This window comes from Heterocephalus glaber, unplaced genomic scaffold, assembly GCF_053883595.1.
Source record: "Heterocephalus glaber isolate CG9 unplaced genomic scaffold, H.glaber_assembly_v1.0 deba00000071, whole genome shotgun sequence".
In the NCBI taxonomy this organism is placed as follows: Eukaryota; Metazoa; Chordata; class Mammalia; order Rodentia; family Bathyergidae; genus Heterocephalus; species Heterocephalus glaber.
The window spans coordinates 21,737,061-21,751,014 of NW_028258137.1; the positions used below are offsets into that span (position 1 = coordinate 21,737,061).

At 36.3% G+C, this 13,954-nt stretch overlaps 1 pseudogene; it reads right to left on the minus strand.

Moving 5' to 3' along the window:
* Positions 1–11,985: 11,985 nt before the first annotated feature.
* Positions 11,986–12,818, minus strand: LOC147830654 (CBY1-interacting BAR domain-containing protein 1 pseudogene; annotated as a pseudogene).
* Between the last annotated feature and the right edge of the window lie 1,136 nt (positions 12,819–13,954).

Genomic DNA, 13,954 nt, shown 5'->3' on the forward strand with positions numbered 1-13,954 from the left:
TCATTGTCAATATTATAAAATAAGAAAAAATATCATCATATTTACTTCATGACCAACTGCAAAGATTGCTGTTTTTACTCTGTTTGCAATTCTTACAGTAGCTATTATCATCAGGATTGGGTGAGATCATGCTTGGCCTTTCTTTACTTTGTCTTATTTGGAAATATCTGCAAGAAAAAAAAGTTGTGAACCAAAATTTCTTAATCCACGAAGATTATCTGAACATGGGACTATCCAATGTTTCAGTATAGCTGTTTTCTGTGGAGACAGAGGGATAAGAAATGTGACTTCTAAGATTCCTTGGAGTCTAACTTCCCAACATATTTTGATTTCACCAAAGAATACTTATTTACACTCATTATACATTAGGTTCTTGGGTGATAAGATGGAACATACCTGTGGTTGGTGAAAAAAGGAGAGTGTCTTCCCATAAAATGAAAACAAAACTAAAGTAGAGCAGTTCCTTCATTCCTGAGTTATACTCTTGAAATAGTGTGAAGCTGACCTTATGAACACACCGAGTTGAGTGGAGCGCTCACCTTTTGAAGAACACTTGAAAAAATTAACAATTCTCTCAAATATGTACTTCATTTCTCAATCTATAGTTTGTTATACAATACACCATTTTTTCATGTTTATTAATCATTCTTAAAAACTTTGATTAAGACACAAATTCCTCAAGAAGAAAGCAAATATTGTTTTTTTTTTTCTTGAAAACACTTAATAGAGACATAGTATTTTGTTGGGGTTTTTTTTGGGGGGGTAATCTAATCATCCTGAAGAGGGAGAAATTTTCAGGGAAATGGAGAAATTTTAAGAAAGAAAAATTGAACACTAAGGATTGACTTTTCCCAGGTCATTCATCCCTTCAGTATTCCTATATGCATTTCATTCATATATTGTTTTAAAGCAGCTATTGCTACCATGATACATGTTTAATATAGATGTTAGCATTACCATGTGTAATAAGATTCAGTCTCTGAATTCAGAAATTTCTAGTTCCAAGGGGTAATGTGCTAGAAGTCCATGAGTTGTGTGCACAGCTCAAAGATAGTGCTTTAAGAAAGACCTACAGCAGACAGAAACAGAAGAAGGATCAAAAGGCTAAGTGAGAAGCCCCATCACTGTAATTGGAAAGGAATAGAATGGAAAATGGGTAATATTTCAATTGAAGATTGCATAATAGCTCATCAGAAGGATAATTTTGCACTGAGCTGAACCTAATTGGAGTTTTATTAAGCATTACATTACTAGAACAATAAAATTTACCTTAGTTTTCACATTGCAGTTTTTGTCCTTTAACAATTCTGATGTATTTGGGAATAAATTTGAGTAATACAATCCAAAAAATGAAAATCAAACTACTATTAAGGCTAAAATATAGTCACTAATATTAATTAGGAGCATAGTATGTGCTGAGCACTACATCAAATATTATACATACAAATTAATTGAGACCAAGAAGATATGAACAGGCCAAAAGCATTATCATCTCACAGGTGAGGAAAGTAAAGTTCTAACAGCATCATCAGATTTCTCAAGGTCTCATTTGGAACTCAAAATCAAGGCTTTCTGATTCTGAAATCTGTCTTTGAATAGTTCTGACATACTGTCCTTTATCCCTATTATCCAGGACCTTCTTCCCAAGCAGGACCACTGGGCAGTAGTTATCAGAATTACCTTGCAATAGCGTAGAAATGAAGAATCTCAAGATCCCAACAAGAATCTCCATTTAGTAAAGATCCTAGGCAATTCATATACAATATTTGTAAAATATTGATTTAGTCTAACATCTATACCTTGATCGTTAATTTTCTGATTAAGGACTCAGTGAACTAACCATTTCATTGGCCAATTTCAGTTGCTGACTTGCTACTGGAGTCTCTTTCTCTGTAACAGATATTATGCCCACCTTATAGTACCATCCCCCACCTGATGGTGGAGCAGGGACACCTGCATTCTCCTTCTCTCTTAGATGTCAAATTTCTCATATATGGGCCCAAATATGAATACATGCAAGCCTAGTTAGTCTTTACTTTCATCTGATTATTTCAATTTTTTTAAACTATTAGCTTAATAATGCCATGTCTACTCCTCATATTTCTGGCCTCTCATTTTGGTCCAAGTGTAGCTAATCATTGTTCCTCTCAGAAGTAATCCTATAAGTGATCCAACGAATGTAGGGATATTGTCCCTGGAGAATAAAGATTCTCTTTCAGTGCTTCCAATACACTGGGGCTGTTATTAATTGAATAACACTATAATATCTACAGCACTGGAGTAAGTGAGTTATAAACTGAAATGTCAGATGTTGTTTCCAGATTCCAAAACAAACCATCTCCATGTTTTCTCTATTTAGGGAAGTAGACCCTGAACATTCCCTTCCTTTATGCCATGCCAAATGTAGGAAATCATATATTGCAAAATCCTTTCTTCCAAAATACTTCAGCAATTTTTTTTTTCTGGAACCTTCAGATAATTTGAGCATTCGCTGAATAATCAGGGGCTTCTCCTGTGAATCATTTATTCAGGATAAATAGGATTTATAAAAGCAATAGAAAGTTACCTTTCATTTATATTTTTTTTAAAATGTTCATTTAGCATCGAGGCTTTAAGGAAGCAAAACTGAGTAAATCGGAATCCCTGCTTTATCAGAGCTCACAGAGTAGAGATAAAGAAAGGTAAGTAAAATAAAACCACAATCACAATAGAAAGCTTGAGTACGGTTCTGTGTGAAATAAGGAGGAATAAATGATTAATTGCCTCGAGGAGGAGAAGAGGACTTCATAGAGAGATGGCAGTTGAGCTGCTTCATAAGGATGATTTTGCTTGTTGAAGATGACAAAAAAGTCAGTCTAGATAGAAAAACATGTTGTGAACAGACAAAGAGAAAAAATATTATGATGTCATAGTCATAGAGTGATGGAGACCTTAGTACATCAGAAGGACTAATGGGAAGAAGCAATGGACAGTTTGTCCCCAACCTGTATTTTAAGGAGATTTTGTACACCCTACAAAACTAATTCCTTAAAAACTGAGATATGATATGAGCTCCTTTTAAACGATGATATCATTCAATTCAAGATTAGAAATAAGTTGGACAAGGGGCATGAAAGAAAAGAAATTAAGCACCAAAACATCTCATTAGAAACAGGAACCATAGTCTGGTCTAGAGCTGTTGAAAGTCTTACTTGACCAATACTTGGAAAGTCTGTAACCCAGATATAAATGGCCAAAGCACATTAACCATAATAAAAGCACTGCCAGCACAGCTGTTTGACTCCTAAACAAAACAAATGCTTAAAGCTCTTGGAAATTGTAAGGAAATTAATTTCAGTTCCCCAATGGTAGAGGAAAAAATTCTCAAGTGCATTTTCTGCTAAGAGTTTTGCTGGATGAACAAACCAGAAAGTCTGAGTACATATTGTTAATGAAATGTATAAATATTCTACCCATTCAGAAGAAATCTGTACTGTAAACCGAAAGAAAGAAAATAGCTTTGAGAATAAACACTAAATGGAAGAAAAGTCAGATCATATTCAGAAGGAATTAAAAATATATAAGCCCTTGTGTAATCTAACCAAGGCATCACTTAAACAGTAGGGAGTAAAAGTTCATAAACTCAACAACTTCACTGGGATTTTTGAGGATTCTAAATGCAATCAAAATAACTGCTATGTGCATTTTTTCCACACAATGTCTCATTTAACCCACATACTGCTAATAGGTTACTATCATTGTTCACATTTTACAGGGCTAGAAAAATTTAAACTCAAAGGAACTGAATACTTCTCAATTCTCTGTCATACAGCAAAGACCTAAATGTACATTTTTAATGCACTACTTAAATTGTCATTTTTCTTAGGTTAACATGTTAAATATTAGGAACTTTGTACTGGTCTTATCTAATAGATTTCCAGTGCCCTAAAATTATCAGCCAACATCATGCAATTTTATACTGGTTCCATAGTTGAAAAGGCGAATTAATCCAAAATGTCAAGTGAAATGTCAAATAAAATGGTTTAGGATCTCAGTTCAGCTGGGACCAAGATGGTCCATGTTTGTCACTGGAATGGGTGTTAAACTAAAGAAAAGCCATTTGCAAAACATCATTTCATTCAGTTTTCTAAGACTCATGATAAATACACCTTTTCCTCATAAACTGTCTACTCTGGCATATTATATGTTATATAATAATATGTTAAGGTCTTATCATATGTAATGTATTACACATGTGACTATAAATATATACACAAATTCATTCAACTCTATATCTACATTTGTTCTGGTTCACAGTATTCTTTTCATTAAAATGTAGCATTTTTGGAGCTATATTTTTTCTTCAGTCTTCCAGAACAAAAATGATGTGCAGTAGTACAATCATAAAGATGTGCCTAACCTCTGAATTATGAAAGTTGGGAGAGGGGAGTGATGTAAGGTCCCTTGCCAGGAGGTTCTAATAAAAAACTCTTTGTATGATATCCTTTTGGTTATAAGGTGAAGACCGCAGATTTTGAAGGACCTTTTCTTTGTTATTTTCTTCTAATTGAAAGAATATGTCTATGATAAGTACAAAGAATTTTCATTATCTGAACTTCTTTCCCAGCTCTTGAGGAAAGTTGTTCCACTTGTGACTTTTAGCAGGTTTGTTTCATCAGTTCTCTTTATAGTGGTTGCATATGGTGACCAAAGCTATCTACAAGGGCATGGAGTCTTTGCAAAGGACTTAAATGTACCTAGCCCTGGATTCATGGGGAATATATACTTGCAACTCCAGCCAATGAAAAATCAGAAACAATGGCCAACTGGAAACAATCCTAAACACCTAGAGGTATTACTTCTATACTGAGCTAGCTGAAATATGCTATCAATAACTTACAGTTTTTCTAATGTCCAGCAATCACATATACAAATATTTCTCTTCTTTCACATGACAGCAGATGTCCTACATTTGTGTTATGCCATCCAACCTAAAATTGCCTCAGTTCTTTTATATGTTCCCTGATGATAAAATGAGGAATTCCTTCAACAATCTGCCATTTCTTATATGAAATCTTGCAAAGACTTAGATGTTGTTTGTCATGGTTCAACTGTTAGAAAATTGGCCTTAATTGTAGTGATTTTAGGGAGATGGTGGAATGTTTCAGAAGTAGGAACTAGGGGGAGGTAATTACATAATAGGTTTATCACACTTAGAAGAGATAAATATAGTTCTCATGTGACCAAGGTCTTGATTAGTTCCACAACAATGGGTTGCTATTAAATGAATAGGCCTGGATCCTGGATCTCTTTGACTTCCTGCCTATCTATTTGATTGCTTTCATACATGTTCCTCCTCTTGTGATGTATCTGACCAGAGGCCCTCATAAGAGCCTAAAAGCACAATGCCACCCAATCTTAGGTTTTCTAAAATTATAATCTAAATAAACCACTCTTTTTAAAAAAAATAAAGGATCCAGTCTCAGGTATTTTGTTACAGTAACAGAAAATAAATCAAAACACATTCTCATGTGATATTAAATGTAGTGCTCAGAAATATCTTCCTTACCACCTAAAATGCAAATCAAACCATATCAACTCTCCTTGTTCAAAGCTAGAATTATTTTTAACTTAGGATAAAGGGTAAATGGCTGCGATGTAAACTCAGTGTTATTCCTAACCATCTCATAGCACCTACACTAGTACATTTATGCAGAAAGGCCTTATTTTCTTCCCATTTAAGGCTTTCACAGGTTGTACTCCCATGGAAAAGCCCTATAACAATGGTTGCCAAACATTTTATGAAATATGAATTTTTTAAGGACTAGGGGTAGCTGGACAATACAAGTTTATTTCACTTGTTTGTACTTTATATCTATTATTAAAGCCTGCCACTAGAAGCAGTTATACAATTGAGGTACGTCAACTTATTTGCTACTACAAAGCCAGCCACCAGATGCAGTTTGTTATTGGGCACCCATTGATAGAGTTTCAAATGACTCTGAAGCAATTGATTTATTATGTACTCTGTGTAGTAGAACCTCTTTCCTAATGTTAATCTGTATTTACATCCACTCCCCAGCACTGTTATCACCTCCTCAGCTCCACTTCAGGGCATTAGGCTTTAGATTCTCACAAGGATCATGGAAACTACCCTCCCCACATGTGTAGTTCTTAGGAAAGTTCATGCTACTATAAGAATGTAATGCCAGGTGGTAATATGACAGACGGGGCAGCCAGGAGGGAGTGCAAGTGATGCAGAGAAGCTGTGAACACGAATGACTTTGTTCCTGATGCTCACCCACTGTCACCTTGTTCCTAATAGGCCATGACCTTCGGAATGACCCAGGGTCGTGTTCAGTGCAGTTTCTTTCTTGACCCAGGGTCTCCAGGGTGTTCTGCAGAACTGTGCCTCTCTCCACTTCTGATATCAAATCAGGACAAATGTTTGCAAATTTCCTTTTTTTCTCTCTTTTCCAACCATGTACAAGTAGATGATGAGATCTTTAAGGGGGGGGGCTATACTTTCATCTTGTGTTTTTCCATTCCTATTCATTCTTGATAGAACAAGAGCTTATCAAATTAAGTGAAAATTTTAGAACAGTACAATTTAGCAGTAGAGAACAGACAGGGAGAAAAATACAGAACAGAATTTATTGGACTATAGATTGTGTATACACTTGGATCTTAGTATAATTTTTATCTTGATCAACAAGAAAGGTAGCTTATTCTACTAAGCTAACTCTGTTATCATGTTGGACATGGTAACTGTCTTCCAAGGACAAATCAATCCAAAGGTCACTTTTATTAGGAATTTCTCCTTAAGGAAGGTTATGTTTTATCTCAATGACTGAAGAGTTAAGTGCAGTTTCCATCTTTGAACTCCCATACATTCCTGGTCTTCACTACGATGAACAGAAAGGAAAAATCATGCTTCCAAATGAAATATATATTGAGGAGAAGCAATTACATTCAGATTTCCTCTCCTTTTCACTTTTACTTTTTAATGTCAGGGTGATCCTAACTTTCAGGCTTTTATATAGCTTTGAATGTACTTTTTTAATACCAAAGTAGCAAGATAAAAAGAAAGACATTTGTTGAGGAAGGAAATGATCATACACTAAGTACGATTAGGGTGGTTTCTAGTGAAAGATGGCACTTTGATTATGGAACAACCAAGAGTGAGAAAATGTGTTCAGGTCAACTTTGAGAAATGGGTGAACTAAAAGCCTCTTAGTGCTAACTGAAGTAGGACAAGAGAAATCATTACAGAAAGGTGAAAAAGTTCATAATAACTGAATGTATGTGCATAAATGCTATACAAAATCTCAAACTGTAATATTTTCTAAACCTTTCCATCTACCCAAATAATAACTCTTTCAGGAATTAAAAAGTCTCCATAAAAATGACATTTCCTGGCTCCAGATAAACTGATATGGATGTGGTTCCACACTCAAAGATTTTATTTCAGCTGTTCTCAAATGGGACTTGAGTGTTGACATTTTTGAAAGCTCCTAGGAAATTTTAATGCTCATCCAGTATTGAGAAATTATACTATCACCTCAGCTCAACTCTGTCTTTTGCTAGTGCCATAAATTGCAGTGTTTTTAATTCAGCTTCTAAAGACGTGACATTTGCTTTTATTTAACTGTTTTCTTGAATTTTATTGACACCTGTGTTTACTAACTAGGAATGGTTCTACTCTCATTTCTGATTAAGTTCATTAAGTAGCATCAGGAAATAATAATAGTAATAATTAAATAATGCCTGACATTGAGATACTCTGCCAAGTACTTTATAAATAATTATCTATTCCTTGAAATAAGATATAACTTAAAAGCTCTTATTTTGTTCATATTTTACAGATGAGAAAACACAATCTCAGATAAGTTGAGATAGTTTGCCTAAGATAACAGCATTAGTAAAAGGGAAAATTGGCTTCTGTAAAAATCAAACAGTCACACTGAGACTTGTTCAGAATGACAAGCATCTGGTAGAGTAGGAGATGTAAGGGAAAGACTTAGAATACGTACTTTGGTGCTGACATACTTGGCTTAAATCTGACTATGGCTTACTGACTGTTTGACTTTATCTAAGGCTCATAAACTCTTTGACCTTCGATTTCCCTACTTGTTTACATGGAGAGTTTAATACTCTCAAAATCACAATGAGTAAGTCCCAGAATTGCTAAATAACTTAGCAATGGGGGCTCAAATAGATAAGTGGCAGAATTATTACAACTTAAATAAAGTAATGTATAGGTTTATTTCTATTTAAGCATATCTCTTCAGTGGAAACAGATTTGAAGGACTGTGAATACCCAGGTAAAGAGCTGACTTCTTAACCATATGAGTTATGATCCAGTTCAGAGAACACACTAGTGACCCACAGGAGCTCAGTCCAGGGACTTGAATAGTTAATAAAGTAACTAAAGATCCTCTTTTGTTAGTGAATTTGTTGGAAGCATGCAAAGTCTGTTACTAATATAACTTGCATGAAAATCTGCAAATTTCCTCTCCAAGAACCACTGTCCAGTGAGACTGATGTTTCTTCCTGCCTCACACTGGATGTTATGGAGGAGAAGAGGCCCTAATCAAACCCACAAAGAGACACCACATTCTTATTTCTCTGCTTTCTGGACTGTATGCGCTTGGGGATCTTCACTGGATTCTGGAAAGTAAAGAGCTACAGACACGACGAGAGACTTATGAAAGAGGCCTGTGGTACATCTGTAAACCCGCTGATGCCTCCATTCATCTTCAAAGCTTCAGCTCCAAAACTGTATTTTCTTCCCAAATAATAATTTGTCATAAAAGACAAAAATCACATATTTTATGAATCTTGAGACATTTACCTGGGTCTGAATGAGCTGACTTATGTGTGTTACTTCAGTGTAGTAGTGGAATTTGGTGTTAACAGAAAATAAATTGAAATTTTACTTCACTATATTATACGAAACTTCAATGAGGCAATTTACCATTTATCTTTAAATTGTGCTTTCTGTATGTAAATCCACACCTTAAAATGAAAGTGATATTTACCTTGCAAAGAATTCACATATCTATTGATAGCTAATACAATTGATTATTACCATGCTACAGGGGCTGTGCCATGTGTTGATTTAACTGTCACAGTAATTCCATTAAAGGGTACAATTATCATCATTCCCATTTTCAGGTAAGTAAACCAAGCAAGAAAAGGAGTATAAGTAGCCTAAGATCACATAACTAAAATTTTTTCTTAACTATTAAGCTACCATAACATTTACATAATTGCCTTGCTCTCAATACAAAGTGTTCATTATTTTTTTATCATTTGTATTTCATAGAGGTATGATTGATAGAATTGGTTTTCTTAGCCTGAGATGTCAAACATTCCACGGGTGCTCAAAAGTGACCTGTGAACTGGGAAGAATCAATTTCTTTAGAACTGACCATTGAGAAAACAATGAAGTTGAGGCTGTAGTACACTAGATTAGGGCAATTTTATTTAGATATTATTGGAAATACACAATTGTCACAAGATACTGGATTAAACAGATAGATATCACTTTCTATGTAATATAAAGGAAATAACACCCGTCACTCAGTTACCCAGAAGTATAAAAGACCAGTTGAAATATTGACTGTATCTTCAGCCTGTGCTCTGTGGGGCTCTGGAGTTTCAGTAAAGGATTTAGGGTAATTAATCCCCTCCCCACAATTCCTCTGCTCCTACTCAGACTTTCCTTTCTTTTCTTTTCCATTTTGATGTTGGAAGACTTGTAAAAAAAATAGGCATTGCTAGGAAGAATACATGTTTTAAAGCTATTGAATGATGCACACAAAATAGTCTTCATGGTGTACGATAAATAAGGGATTTTTTTTAAACTCTCAAATACTATCATATAAAACCAACTACCCATGTTTTCATTTACAGAGAAGCAGAAAAATAACAGAAAGAGTACTGGTTTTGAGATCAGAGACACCAGTGCTTGGCTTCTGTATATATCAGGGATTCTTTAGCAAAACAAAAACAATCTATATATTCTATATATTCTGCAGAATACTAGAATATACATACACTATGTATACACATTGCATATTTATAAGAGATACATGTACACATATGCATATATATATACACATATATATATATATCTCCTTATATTATAAGGACTTGATCATGATGGCTAAGAAGTTCCAAAACTGGCAAACCGGAGACCCAGGAGAGGCAACACAGCAATTCCAGTCTGAAAGTCAGCAGGCTCAAGTTCTAGAAACCTCAGATAGAGTCAGTAGGCAGAAAAGAGGTAAAGTCCCAGCTTTGCATAGTCAGACACGAAGAGTCTCAGGCTTACTGGTGAGAGGGTCAGTAGTTTTTTTTTTTTTTTTCTACTCAGACTGGCTGGATGCTGCTCACCCACCTCAGCACTGGTAGTCTGCTTAACTGAGTGTAATTCAAGTGAGTCAATTCAAACATTGGTCTCACTCGGAACTATGCTCACAGACATATCAGATAATGCTCAGATAAGCATGTGGGTACCCCGAGACCCAGACAAGTTGATTCATACATTGAACCATCACAACATCCCTTTCTGGTACAAACTGAAAAGACTTAATAAATCACTTAAGCTGTTTAATCACCACCAAAACAGGGATAAGAAGTCATTTCACAAAAGGTTGTTTGAAGAATTGTGTCATTATCTTTGATGTGCTTTATCATAGGAACTATATCTCTCTTTATGCTGCACCCTCTTACAAAAAGGTTCTTTCATCTGCAAAGTGGAAATAATCCTTGCCACATCTACACATCCTAAGAGATAATAAAATATAAACAAATAAAGGCAAAGCCTCACTCAGGCTATCCACAAAGAGAGTCCTGATTCTCTGACCTCTTCTAAGGAACACAAACATGACAAAAACATCCGTGTCCATATGTGTTCCTATGCATGTACACACAAAATTCCCTAAAGTGATAGGCATCACAGTGCAGGCTTCTCATGACATAATATTTTGATATCCATCTAACATTTTGTCAGAATGAAATTGTGTTTCTAAACAAAAGAAAAACTCATTGAATAATAACTTATTACGATCTGTGCTGTCAGGCTTTTGGATTCATGTATTGCACTCATGATATCTTTTATTCACACTTGCATTTGATTTAGGAAATTGCATTAGTTATTCATCACCGTATAATAAATAACTACACACTTAGCTTTAAATAACATATATTAATTTGCTCAAATTTCCTTTTTGTGTGTGGTATTAGGCATTGGAATCAGTGTCTTTGCACTGAGATACATCTCCAGCCATTTGTCATTTTTTTTAAAACAGTATCTCACTAATTTGTTAAATTTCCCAGGCTAGGCTTGAATTTGAGATCCTTCTGCATCATTCTCCCAGAGTGCTGGTATTATAGGTGTGGGCCATCATGCCCTGTTCTTTTGGAGCAGTAATCTGGGCATGGATTGACTGATTCCTCTTGATGGCTGAAATCAAGGGAGTAGCAAGGGCTGGTTTCTTGCCTGAGACCTTAGCTAGGAATGGATCCATTTCCAAGTTCAGATAGGCTCTTAGCAGAATTGACCTCCTTATGAGCATAAGATGCCTTTCTTGAGGGTCCCATTCAGAATCTAGAGGCCTCCTGGAATTTCCCACAACACTGTTCCCCTCAGAACCAGTTGAGAATAAAGCATCTTTCTTCTTTTTCTTCTCCCTATCCTTTTTTTCATCTTCTCCTATTCCTTCCTGTCTTCCTCCCTCTCCTCTTCTTTTAGTACTAGGGATTAAAAACAGAGCCTTTGCATTATTTTTGCATTTATGGTAGGATTTTGTTTTGAGGTTTTCCTTATCAAATGAGTATGAGTATAAAGTTTTCAAGTCGTTTAAGATGAAAATGGACATGTGGGGGCCGGGGATGTAGCTCAGTGGTTTCACCACCCGGTGGGCAGGCGCAAGGACCCAAGCTCGATCCCCGGTGCCAAAAAAAAAAAAAAAAGGACTTGTGGAAATTAACTTAAAATTAATTTTCTTCTTCATCATCTTCTGCATGTTGATCCTTTCTTAATCGACAGGCATATACCTGTACTGTTCCAGATACACCCTTAGCTGACAGTGATCTCTGAAGAGGTGACTTTGAACTTGCTTTTACAATATCTAAACGAGATGGATAATCTAGTGGATACAGAGAATTTAGGAAAACCTCTAAATCTTCATCCTCATCAATCTTTTGTATATTTTGGTAGGCAGCAGTGTAGACCTCTAAAGCTTTGCCATGAAATAACATTTCGATTGTGATAAATTCTGAAAATATATTCTTGATATCCTTTATTTTCTGCTTTTCGAAATCGTCAATAGTTTTCTCCAGATGACGAGTTGTTCGGGTAACATCTGTTGAAGCTATGTGTAATTCGGCTCCTGCCTGTGAAATTGCATGTCGATCAGATGGGTTTTGTTGCCGGGTTCTTTCTAACTGAGTTAACTGCTTAGCTTCTCTATTCCTTGCTGTTAACGCTGCTTTGAGATCATCCCGTTTCAGTTTTACAATTGCTCCATAAGCTTTCAAAGGTTCAACCACTTTGGCTTCAAGTCTTTCAACCTCTGTCGATAATCCTGAAGTTTGGCAAACTCATCAGGGAAATTTTTTAGGCCTTGCTTTAAATTTGGGGTCTCTGTAGAGGCATACATGTTAATTTCATTCACCAGGAGGTCTGCTTTGTCTCGCAGTCTGGCAGTTTTCCGCACATAAGCAGCAAAGATTTGGCACAGCTCCCCAACATGCTTCTCCGCATTTGTGACAGCATCTTGCAGTTGTCTGGTTTGAGTGTCCCGGCTTTCCAGGGTACGCCTTAACATCTTGCCTGGCAAACGGCCAGGAGCCAGGGGCTAGAGCCCAAGGACTGGGGCTCCCAGGCGCCCGACACGCGCTGGGCGCCAGCCACACGCACACCTGAGATCCCTCCCCAAGCGCGCTGCAGCGCCGCCGCCCCCCCCCCCCCCAGTCCTTTCTTACTTTGTATTTTGAGTGGAGGTCTCACTAAGTAATGAAGTTGACTGGGTTGGGATGGAACTAACATATCCAGCCTCAGCCTTCCTGAGTGCTAGGATTATAGGCAGGCACCTGACAATGAATCACCTTAGTTCTTAAATGCCTCGGGAGAGCAAGAGAAACTGGTGATAGTCTGCAGAGAAAACAGCTTCTAAACTAGGGATTTAGCTCAGTCGTTCCGGCGCAAGTGCAAGTTCCCGAGCAGGAGAAGGAGAGAAGGAGAGGAGAGAAGGAGAGAAGGAGAGAAGAAGAAGGAGGAAAGGAGAAGGAGAAGGAGGAGACGGAGGAGAAGAAGGAGGAGGGGGAGGGGGAGGAAGAAAGTTTCTACAATGTAGTGTAATCATGAGGGGACATCTCATAATCTTACCATAGAACACAAACAAATGAGTGCCCTTTCACCTTTGCCATATTGTATGGGATAGAAATAAGTGAAAGATCTGGCATCAGTTGAGGGGAAGCTTTATCCAATTCTTTCTGTTGTTAATCGAGAAAGCAAGGATGGTTAGGGGTCATTTTAGTGTCTATGCTTGAGAGAGATTATGCAGAAATACAAAAAGCTATTGAAAAACTATTGGATGGACACTATTTTTAATTCATATTTGTTAAGAGATATTTACTGGAACTTGAGTCAGCAAACCTGCTCATAATACTTATTTCTTCATGTAGTTTGAAATAAGTTCTATTTTCCATCATGCCATAAATGTAATTTTAATTACCACTTTTAAATATGAATATATACATGCACATGCATATATGCACTCAGTTTTAGAAAGATTTAAAATATTCAAAAACAATGTGGAAATTTTTTAAAAAGACACTCAATTCTTCCAATGCTTGAGTGCACTTGGGGAGGAATTTTATGACTTAATCATGGTCATATAATACTTGGAGTCCAAGCACAACACATTCATTTATTGAAAATTTCACCTCTCCTTTAGGAAAT